This window comes from Sebastes umbrosus, chromosome 21 (assembly GCF_015220745.1).
Source record: "Sebastes umbrosus isolate fSebUmb1 chromosome 21, fSebUmb1.pri, whole genome shotgun sequence".
Lineage (NCBI taxonomy): Eukaryota > Metazoa > Chordata > Actinopteri > Perciformes > Sebastidae > Sebastes > Sebastes umbrosus.
In genome coordinates, this window is record NC_051289.1 from 4,553,696 (window position 1) to 4,565,380 (window position 11,685).

Below are 11,685 nucleotides of genomic sequence, written 5' to 3' on the forward strand. Positions count from 1 at the left end.
AACCATTATGTGCAATATAAAACACATCATAAGCATACAAAGGTTCATATCTGCATCAAATAACCAAAGATAAAATGTTAGATATTGCAACCCACAAAGAGTGCAGTAGGACAGCCAAATACAGAAATTCTCATGTCAATGATGACGGCAAGGTAAGTAGGTCCTCCGTTATCCCTAGCGATGATTGAATACAACTCATGTCAATCCAATATTGCTCAAATTAAGTGAGTCAATAATATGAGTGATTGGGCACAACAAAGTTTACTGAATTGTGTATCTGTTTTTGACCATAAAATGACAGCTTGTTTGGTAATATTGTTTTTACAATATGTTCAAAACCCCACAAAATGTTGACGAAAGCAGCCCAAATTCCATCTACCAGCCTGGTCTGCAATGATGAAAATGATGGTTTAGTTGTGGGTAATGTTCTAGGCTTCTCTGATTCTTCAAAATGTTAAAAAAAACATTTTGAAGAATCAGAAATCTTTTTGTATTATTATTCTTGCCTTCTAAAGCCACCAGACCTACAGTAATGGCTATGTTGTCACTTTGATGTATGAAAAAGAATGAAAGCCCACCTAGTGTTCACAGTGCCAGCCACTTGTGGCTCCAAACTACATTAGCAGCATTCTCCAACAACTCAGCCTGTGTTTACCATCAAGACGATGATGTATGAAACTGAAACGACTTCTCAACAGCCAATCAATCAGCCCCAAACTAATGACGGCCACTCTGGGCGAAAGCCCTATTGGCTGATGACGGATGCTATGTGGTCGGGCCGCGGCAGCCGAGAACACAATAACCACCTTATTGTGGCTGTGTTACAGAGTCAGTCTACAAACCTCATGTCTCTGATGTTGACAAATGGACAAGAGAGGGAAGTGATAAATGCTCCTGGGTGGTAGCTCTGTTTGAATACACATTCACGGAAAGTCGGGAATTAACTGACTGGTTGTGCCAAACAAACAGAGCCATCCACTCATTTCTTCCTCATCATTTCACTGCTAATGCCAAGCTAGCAGTCGACATAATGAACTTCCTGGAAGCACTTTTGCCCAATTAAAACTTCCAACTAATCAATACCTGCCATAATCTGAAAAGACGATACACTGATGCATTATTTTGGCACCGATTATAGTTCTATAATTACTGGAAACAAAATCATGGCCACGGGGTGATGATTGTGTAGATAAAAAATAATTGTTCTTGTTAAAGAGGCATCTCCAATTAACCTTGCAAATTTTGCCTCTGGCATTTATATTTAGATTGCTTCAATACAGCCGAGAGGTGAACTGACTGACTTAGAAAAGTCTCTGATATTTGTCTATCTGCGTTCTTTTCCGGGTTTTTAAAATGGAAACATCCACTCAGCCATTAGAAAAACGCAGGGACGTAGGTTACCAATGGATAATGTACAACGAGTCGGACATTGTTGTGACATAATCCTAGACAGGGCCCTTTAGATATAAATAAACCCCTTCAGGGAGATGCAAGACCTTGGGTCTTAACAACAATGACCCGCTAGTTATATATCATTCCGTTTATTACACGGCTACTTACTTAAGAAATCACTCATTTCACACAAAAACGGTCCTGCAGAGTCCAACATCAGAGCCCGCCCATAGCAACGCTCTGTTATACATAGCAACGGTCTGCTATAAAGAAATACCAGACTGTAGAACGCTGTTATTGACCAATCAGAATCGAGTATTCAACAAAACCGTGTCATAAAGTAAGCTAATCATTAAGGTTATGAATAATGTGAATGCTAGCACTTAGAATATTTTCACTGCTTTGCCTCACCATCATACAGCCCTTTCTGACGGGAACCTGAAGCCGTTAAATTGCTGTCTTCAAAGCCACCAGACTCCATTCACAAAAACAGTAATTTTCGATCGGTTAGTTTGTTTGTGTTATTGTGGGACTTTGGAATCCAAACTAACGTGGCATCCACACAGTATTATATGGCTTAGCTCATGTGCCGGGACTCCTGCTTGCTTCTCCAAACTGGGAGCATGCCAACCACCATCTAAGTTACTGTATGTAACGTTAATACACTGACTAAGGATGTATAATGTACATATAGCAGCGTCACCATGCAGACGCCTACATTCGGTCACGTGGGAAGACGCTTTTAGAAGGGCTTGGGGAAATATAATTTTATGCTAAAACATACATGGACCAAAATTTGAAAGTTCAGATTTGAATATATAAAAGGAACACCACTGAAAAGCTACAAAAAATATATAAAATCCTCCAAAAAAAACAAATAATGGACCCACCTTTTAAAACAGCCTCTATAGACTGAGCAGACAGAGGAGATGGATAGAAATCAAAAAGTCAATCAAGTGGAAACTCTGAAAAGTGAAGTGATACTCCTCTGATTATTCAAATTGAGAGGACGAGGTGAAAAGCGAAGGGCTGCCGGTCTGAAAGCCAGTAAATAAAAGTCGCACAGATTGAATTCAATTTCTGTTTTCTTCCCCTCAATTTAATTTGAGAGGCACCAACCAAAGCAAAGTCTGTCCAAGGCTTTTAGTTTGCGTAGAGCAAACAGTTGTTTCCTTGAGTGCTCTGGCTGTACAGCTTTTTTAATTGAGATATTTGGAGTACTAAAGCATTAAATCCCTGCTAACACCACTGGGTACGAGAGGGATTCACGCACATTACATGGAAATCTGGTGTGTTTTTCGACGAAATCTCTTGTTGAAACTCTAGGAAGTTATAAATCACAGCCAGGCGGAGCGGAACGGCACAGGACGTTCTGAGAAAAGACTTTAAAAGCTCAAATAACACAGAACATTGCCAACTGACTGTAAATATACGATTATTTAAACCATATTGTGTTGTTTTCAGCATCTGCGCCCACATGCATAAAATGTGGTCCCTATTTGCTTTTAAGCTTATGCATGCACACATCCACATCCACACAATGTGTCCCAACACACCCATTTGTGGAGAAAATGGAACATAAAAAACATATATTTTGCCATTTATAGCCAGCTCCCAGAACATATTCTGTCATTGTGCATGGCCAAAGCCATCCATCAGCGTTACATTAATTCTTATATCAATGCAGCAAGCCCCCCAGTGCATAGCATAGCCAGGGGAACAAGTGTAATGGGATGTTTCAAAAACAAAAGTTGTCCAGTGCTATACCACCCCCTGACTTGTTTTGATTAAATACTTTGAGGAGGTATCATTTCCTTGCGGGGCTGCAGTGTTATTTCTTGGAATGTACATTTTGATGCGGACACTAGTGAATGATGGAAGGACACAAATACATCGCCCCAGAGAGAGGTCGAGGATGGATAAGTGATTACTGCGGCGTTGACACGGAGCAACACCAAAGGTCTGGGATTCACACTCCCGACACTCTGCGTCCTGGCAGGTGGTGCGTCGTAGGACTGTGCTCCCAAATTTTTTCCGCTCCTACTTGTCTGACACACGATGGCAAGCATCGGGATATTGAAAAAAAAAAAAAAAAAGTAATTGCTTTTCCATCTCTCCTCCTGCTCCTTCTCCCTGTGAATACTCTATGTGAGGTCCTTACATAAATACAGCCCGGACCCGTCATCCTGACAAGAGAGGGGATGCATCAGGATGCAGTTTCTCCTCTCGCCGGCATACATCGCTTTGTGCCAGGTGTGACTCACCAGCCTTCACACCACTCAGCCGTGAAATGTCAACAGAGCCGGATCCTACAACCGTGCCGATGACGTGTGCGGTGGCGAATGAGTTTCCGTCCTTATTAGCATGCTCTCTGTGTACAGTATGCCCTCTCTGCTGGAGAGGAGGACTGAACCGCAGAAACAGACAGAAGTCAATCAGGTCTTCCAGTAGTAACATCTTGAGTATTGACTTCACACTTTTAGATGCATTTGTGATGCTACTTGGTAAACTAAAGTTTCTGCTGTAGCCCTGAAAAGCTACATTTACTGTATGCAACCATTTATTCCATTGTTTAAGTTCCACAATCCTATTTTTTTCTCCCTGAGCTAATACATGCTAATGACATGCTCTCAACAGGTGTCACATGGTCTTGTTTTTTAAAAAGGCTCCGTAGTCATGACAACAGCAACATTATAATGGGGTTTGTTCAGGATGGCTCTAAGTCAGTGTTTCATGTTTTTGCAACGCATTATACGCTTCAAAAAGTGAGCTGTGAAAAGCTTTTTGAAATAATCTTCAAGCCTTTTAAGAAACAAAAAAACAACACAATTTCATTGATGGAACAGATAAAAGACGGAGTATGCAGCACACGGCAAACTCTAAAAAGACATTATTTTAAAAAGCAATGCAATCAAAGTAAATAATACTATCCAACATGCTCTTTAGAGAAGGTGACAAGTGGCTGATTCGGCAGTCCCTTCAAGGACTAGCACTTCCTGCTACACCCGGGATAATAGCACGCCTCCAAACAGCACCTGCTAACACATTTAGGGCGCCGCTAAAAGGCCAGAATCCTATAACACATTTCAGCATCAGGTAAAAGGACAGCTCTCCGATACTGATCCAGCCGCCATCAAAAGCCTCACTGTGCTGAAATAGATTTCAGCACCACTTAATGGACAGCTCCAGTGGTGCATTTCACCGCCGCATCCAGAACTCCTTTCACCGAGAAAAGGGGGGCATGGAGAGAAAAATACCAGCACAATGGGCTTTTTTCCCATTTGCAGAAGATGGTGAGTGCAGAAGCCACAAGGAAATGATCCTGAATAGGCATCACGTGTCATTAGAGTCCTATCATTATTATAAATTGATATGGCTTGAAAGGATTCACTCTTGTATGACAGCTGTTAATAATAACACATTATTCTTAATTGCGGTGTTGAAGGACTACTTTGTCGTCTACAGGCTGACAGTTTTACCAAAACGTGAAGAAGGTGGCTATCAGAGTAAAATATGTGTTTTTCACCTTAATATAAGCTTCTTTGCTAATGCAATATAACATCACTTCTAACATCGCTTTTATTGTAGGCAACAAGCCTTAAAACGCAATATTTGATGACACATAAGAGGCCAGCGGAAAATATACAGCAACATTTGCGGCTATAATGTAAAAGGCATAATACAGCAGAGTATGGTACAGTACACCTCACAGGAAGCTTTTATTCTGATGCAATCTATACTGGAAATCATTGGTTATCTGGGAAGTTAGAGCCAGTTAATACTAATAGATATTACCATGAAATTTTGAAGGCAATTATTTTTTGTATTACAAGGTTTCTGAAATAGTATGTTTAAATATGCAAATCATGCATTATCTTATTAAATACGCGCTAATTTGCATACATTTCATTTTGTTTCATTTCGTTGACATATTAGAGTCAACGTTTTTTACAGATATTTCTTTTTATCACCCCGTGAATCAGAAAATACTGTCAACAGTGTTAAAAAATCCATTTCCTCTATGTTTTTTAAGAATAAAATGTTCTAGAAATCAGGCTATGAATGATATATGAACAAACCGCTCAGTAAAAACCTTCAGAATATAGATATGAATGAAACTGGAAAGTTTGGTGGATGTAAGTGCTACTGAAGTGGAGATTACTGGCTCAGAGTCTGAGGAAAAAAAACTAATTTTTGAGAAAACGGCCTTGAAAGATATGGATTGTAAAATCCCACACATTTTGTAAGACACTCAGGTGAATAGGGTAAAAATGGAACTACAAGATATCCCCATGAAACTTCCCCAGTTGAATACTTACATTAAGAACATTATTCTACAGATACAAGTCGACAAAGTGTAGTAAAATAAACACATAAATGTATATTTTTTATGTTTTCTTTCCACTAGTCCAAAAATCTCAAAATTGACCAGTGCATGAAAAAACTATATTTTTGCCTGTAGTGTCACCCATAAAAGTAATAACAATAACTAGACTTGCAAGCAATCACAAAAGGTCCAATGTTTAATCTGCACAGAGACATTTCTCAATTATCATTTTTCATCTCATCCAACACTATGAATTATCAGAGATTGCTAACTTTTCTATTCTTAATAATGGATTATGCCTTGGTGAAGGTGTCTCTAAAGGTGAGAGAGTTTTTAATATGGGATCCAAAGAGCAGCAGGAGACGATACAAACTTTACAACCTACCAGTGGTGGTAGAAGTATTACTACACGGGAATATCATTAGTAAAAATGTACTTTAAGCATCAAAAGTTAACATATCAATAATGCAGAATACTGTAGCCCCTTTCAGAGTGTCCAAGGACGTTTTATCTGGGTTATGGGTATCTTGGGTTGGATTGACCTCTCTCTCAATCCTGCTAGTTTTGTTGCTGGATACATTACAACTTCATCATTCTTATTAGTATCTGAAGTTTTGTGACATGTTTTATGTAAATCCCTGCTTAAACTCCAACAGGGCAGGTCTTATCAGCCACAACATCTACAAACACCTGTGGATATACAGGGCCAGGATCATATGTTTGTAAAAATCAAAGTAAAGTTTGAAACTATAGCTGTTAAATAAATGTAGTAGAGCAGAAGAATGACAAGTATGAATTAGAAATATTCAATTAAAGTACAAGTACCTCAGAATTGTAGTTAATTGCAGCTACATTCCACCACTGCAACCTACATGTGTTATATGGGTTGACTATAAAAGTGTTTGGGTAGCAGAGACATGACAGTAATGAGCAATTTAAATATTCCCTCTAATTTTCAGTAGAGTCAAGAGGGAACATCTTGTTCCCAATGGTGCAGAAAACTGAGCAGGAGTTTCTCTCAGAGAAGCTAAATTTAAGTTTTAAAGTACATCTGATTACTAAATACTGCATTTTAAATTAATTTGTGCTAAAAACATTATTATTACTACAAATTGCATCTGCTTTTAATCTCAAATGGAGGTATTTCCATAACCTGTATATACAGTAAGAAGTGGACGTAGTCACCGTGGTGTCACCCATTGGTTTGTGGACTACCGTTTTGAAGCCTCGAGTTTGGCCTTTTTGGCGTCGCAATCTTTCTGGTCTATTTGACTCTAAATGAGACCATAACTTACTAAATGAACATCATGCTGTATTGAAGAAGACTTGAGACTAGCGATTGACACCATCAACTCATGTTTACAATGTTTACTGAGGTAATAAAATCAAGTGAGAAGTAGGCTCATTTTCTCATAGACTTCTATACAACCAGACTTCTTTTAGCAACCAGAGGAGTCGCCCCCTGCTGGCTGTTAGAAAGAATGCAAGTTTAAGACACTTCTGCATTGACTTTGCTTTTCAGAACCGGAGGTTGCCGCCTGGGTACTTCTGACAATTTTGTGGGGAATGGCCACCCTCATTCAACCAAACCAAAATTAACCAGCGGTCAGGACCATTACAAGGGGTCGCACAACTAATCTAAAGGCTCATGAGATCATGAACTGGATAGGGGAGCAGAAAACATATGTCTCTGATGTTGATTTTTTTTTGACATTTTCTTGTAATCTTTTGACCACTTTGAATATTTGGATTGTTGCACCACTAAAAAATATTAAAATAAAACTAGAACACACAGATATTTGCAACCAGTGACGCAAATAAACAATGTTCCATTTTAAGGGGTCGGTGAGCGGCACATTTTGCTCACATCACTATTGAAGTGATAAGTTCAGTATCTATAAAGATAAAAACTTGTTTAGCACTCCAACCTACCATAATGGGGTTTAGACTAAGCATAAACAAAGAAACTAACACAACCTGCCTCCTAATTATATGCAGCTGGTCCGGCGTTATGGCGGCGCGCTCCATTAAAGCGTATTCAATAAACAGTAAGCCACCAAACTGTGCGGTTCAGCAGTTTTGTTTTCTCCGCCTGAATGAGAAATAGAACCGTGACTCCAAATGGCGCAAGCATCTCTTTTATTCCACTGGAGCATTAAGATAATACGCAGCTTCTCCAGAATGACTAATGGGCTCAGTGGGTTAAGAGTGAACGATGTTAAACTGCAATTGTGCTCGGTCTCATTATGGTCATACAGTCTACAGTAGGTGAACTTGTGGCTCAAATAAATAAATGATTACTACAAAACAGCAAATGTAATACTTCTTTTTTATACGGGAAGTCATCTGTATTATCCACAACTGCAGTGGTTTAGCCGGAGCTGCTGCTCGTGTTGCTCTCTCGGTCTCCACGCCGTGATAAATCACAAGTCGGGAGAACATTTGTCACAGTGGGCCACATGTCCTTTCATCACACCAGGTCTCTCTCTCTTCCCCCCCGCCTCACTCGGTCTCCCATTCCTCCAACCTCCATGGTAGTTTCATTCCTCACAGAAAAGCTTTGTTGTGAATTTGTCACTGCCGGAGCTTCTGTGCTGCGTTAGCCATGCCCTTGGGTTTCTAATAGGGCCGGCGGTGCATGGTGGCGCGGAGATAGAAGTGGAGCTCGGTGGGGGCGATCTCTAACCCGGCCAGGAGAAGAATAGACGGCTACGTGGCAAAGCTTCTGACAGGTGGGACACTGTTGCCACAGGGAGCATTTGAATACAGAAACTTTACGGACGTACGTCACACTGAAGTAGTGTGTATAGTGTATGCCAGCGCTGTAGATAGCTGAATAAAAAGTGGACTGCAATGCATCTTGAAGATGAGGGGGACTTGAAGATGCCCAGGGAGAGAAACACTGTAATTGGATCTTCTTTTATAGGCGCTGGTACCCATATTCTTCTTGACACATCCCTCCGAGTAGCAAAGCCACCCTCGCCGTGATATACCGCATGTGTCTTTTTATTTTACTTCAAAATAATACAGCAGAGGCATCACAGCGTCGGGAAGGAAGTAAAGCATCTGAAAGTAAAGCTGGCACCTGGGTTTGTGTCTGCATCCCAAAGGCAAGAGTCAAAAACAGATCTGCACCTTTACATTTAAAAGTCAATGACTTTGTCTGGAGCTTTGAAGATGGAACAAATCGGCCTTGATCGCACGCTGATTTAAGGGGGGTAATTACAGAAGTAAAAGTATCCCAGATATGCGGCGCACACCCGTGGAGTATTCTTTTGTACGCGGATGAGGTGAGGATGATTTGAAATATTAAAGGCGAGATTGCAAGCGGGGGGATACTTCCTCGAAGCAGGCAATAAAATAACTCATTAAAACTTCTCGTCTCCTAAGACAGAAGATAAGCAACTGGGTAAGGAGGGCGGATTCTGACAAAGACAAACCAAATAACCTCGACGGCGGTGACTCCTTATCGAAATCGTCCCTTTTATCAAGCTTTTCAGATTCAATGTCAAAGCCCCTCTGCATATCAGAGAAGACGGGGATTTCAATAACAAGGATTTTGCCTCGATGGAGTTCATCATAAAGTGCATATGGTAAGGAACGTGTGCGCACAGGCATACTCAAAATTACATTTTTTAAGGAGCAGAATGTTGAGCACTGAAAACTGAAAAGCGCTCTAATGTATTGACCCTGAGAGGAATGCCAGTAAACAGCAATGCACAGAATTACCGAAAACCAATTTCAGGTTCAGTAAACATGAATAAATAAACTAATCGTGATGACTTTACATTCAGACATTAAGAGTGGCATCCATTTGAAACATTTCAAGGGATAGTTAGGATGTTTTGAAGTGTTGTTGTATAAGGTACTTAGTCAGTATATTACCTAAAGTAGATGACGGTCAGCACTCCTCAGTTTGGAGAAGCAGACAGGAGTTACCGCAACGGAAACCTGTATACTCTGAAATTGACTGTTTTTAGGTGAGCCTTTCTTTTAGGTGGATAAGACTCCTGTCTGTTTCTCCAAGCCAACTGTCATCTACTGTAGGTAATACACTGACTATGGATAAGTACCTCATACGACCCCACTTCAAAACACCTGAACTATCCCCTTCAAATGGGATGATTTTGCAAAATTCAAACATAAAACTTGGTTACAAAAAAGTGAAGATGCAGTGAGCTGTAGTTATACAGACCAACACAACTGCATATGGAGAATTTGTTGTACGTAAGAAGAACCAGATGTGCTATTTCAGGAGATATTTTTAAACTCAAAGCACAAAATGAATTTCCATAACTGCGGCTTTCACATTAATCCCACTGAAGATAATGATATATGGCTTTAATTATTTTTGTGTTAAAATCCATTGACCATGAAAGAAGTTCAAAGTCAGTCTCTCTGTACGCGTTACCACCTCTATGGACTGCTACTTGCATCTGTAAAGCTGGGTTTACACTAGACGCATTGTGTTTTAGTTCACGGTCAGTTTTTGACCCTGTATTAATGGTGGGCTATGCACAAACTTGCATGAGACTCTCCTGAGAGGATCAGGCAGGGAACTCTGCATCTTTTTCTAAAATCACTTTTAAAAAAAACACTTTTTTAAAATAAGTTTGTATTGATTTTTTTATCTCCGCCAGGCATAAGCCTGTGGGGAGATAATGTGCTCAGTTGTGAGTGTGTGGGTAGCCGTCTGTCCACGCCTAATCTCGCATACTACTGGAGGCATCAGCCTAGTATTTTCTGAACTCATTTATGACTGTATGCTGAAGGATTTCTCATGGTTGCGCTGATTCACACTTTTTGAAAAACATATTTTATTGACGGTTTTATACCGTCATTGACTGCTGACTACTCACTCCTATAGGTAGGGACCGCAAGTGATCAGCAACTGCTTCTGTAGCTAAAGACATTTCTGGTAATCAACTAGGCTAAAAACAAGCCTCACCTAGTTTGTTGCAGGCTACAGTTTGACAGTTGTCGTGGCTCAGAAACTGACATCAATAGAAAAGTTTGGTCTCATTTTGAACCAGAGCATCTGCAGATTAATTCCAAACCTGATATGTTATGATCCTCTAAAGTCAGGCACCATATGAGATGAATTAATCCCAGTCTTCATTATCTTCACCACCATCTTGACTATAAGGGAGTCAGGGGGGATGATAGAGAGTGGCGATGGCGAAGTTTACATTTGAGAAGCCTTTGCTAGATGTGTTTTGGTGAAAAGATGCAAAGACACAGATAAGTGAGCCTTTCTTCCACTTGCCGTATGTTGTTTCACTACCGACAACCTACCTAGGCGTCAGATACACAAAACGTTCCAACATCATACAGTAGATACGGTGGCTACAGTATGTGCATAGACTCCAAAGTTACTGCACAACTATAAGTCCATATAAGTCTTGTGTAAGCGTTATATTGTTTGTTATACAAATCTCATGTTGCCAAAAGAAATTAGACATTTGTGAGACAACAGCTTATGTGATGATAACATGTCTAGAATAGTTCCTTTTTCTATGGAAGTTGTTTTTCATTCTGAACAAAAAGGAATGACAGCTTCTCTGAGAGAACGAAAATGAGCTCTGATATTATCTGTATTCTTTTTCAAAGACACAGGATAAAATTCACCCAAACGTACGACTTAACACACGTTTAGCCGCTGCTACAGCCTGCTGGATAAGATCAGTGTGAAGTCATGTTTGCTCTGATGATTAATTGCTGTATAGTAGCCCGATATAATTGAACACAATGACCTGCTTTGTTTGCAGCAGGAGAGAACACGAGGGAGGTGGTAAAGGAGAAGGGAACTCTGACTGCCAGGAGCCAGCTCTCTGCCTCTCCCTCTCTCTCTCTCTCTGCCAGTACTCGTCCTCCTATCAAGCAACAGGCCAGCTGCTCGATTGCCTGGGGTAGATGACTTGACCTTCCACCGTTCCCCAGCAAGGGACACAAGCTGCAGAAGGATT

The 11,685-nt window shown here is 40.4% G+C and overlaps 1 protein-coding gene across 3 annotated transcripts in view; it reads right to left on the minus strand.

Annotated features, from left to right (window-relative positions):
- LOC119480558 (dipeptidyl aminopeptidase-like protein 6) overlaps positions 1-11,685 on the minus strand; it is a 239,993-nt gene that overhangs the window by 110,659 nt on the left and 117,649 nt on the right. The window lies entirely within an intron of this gene.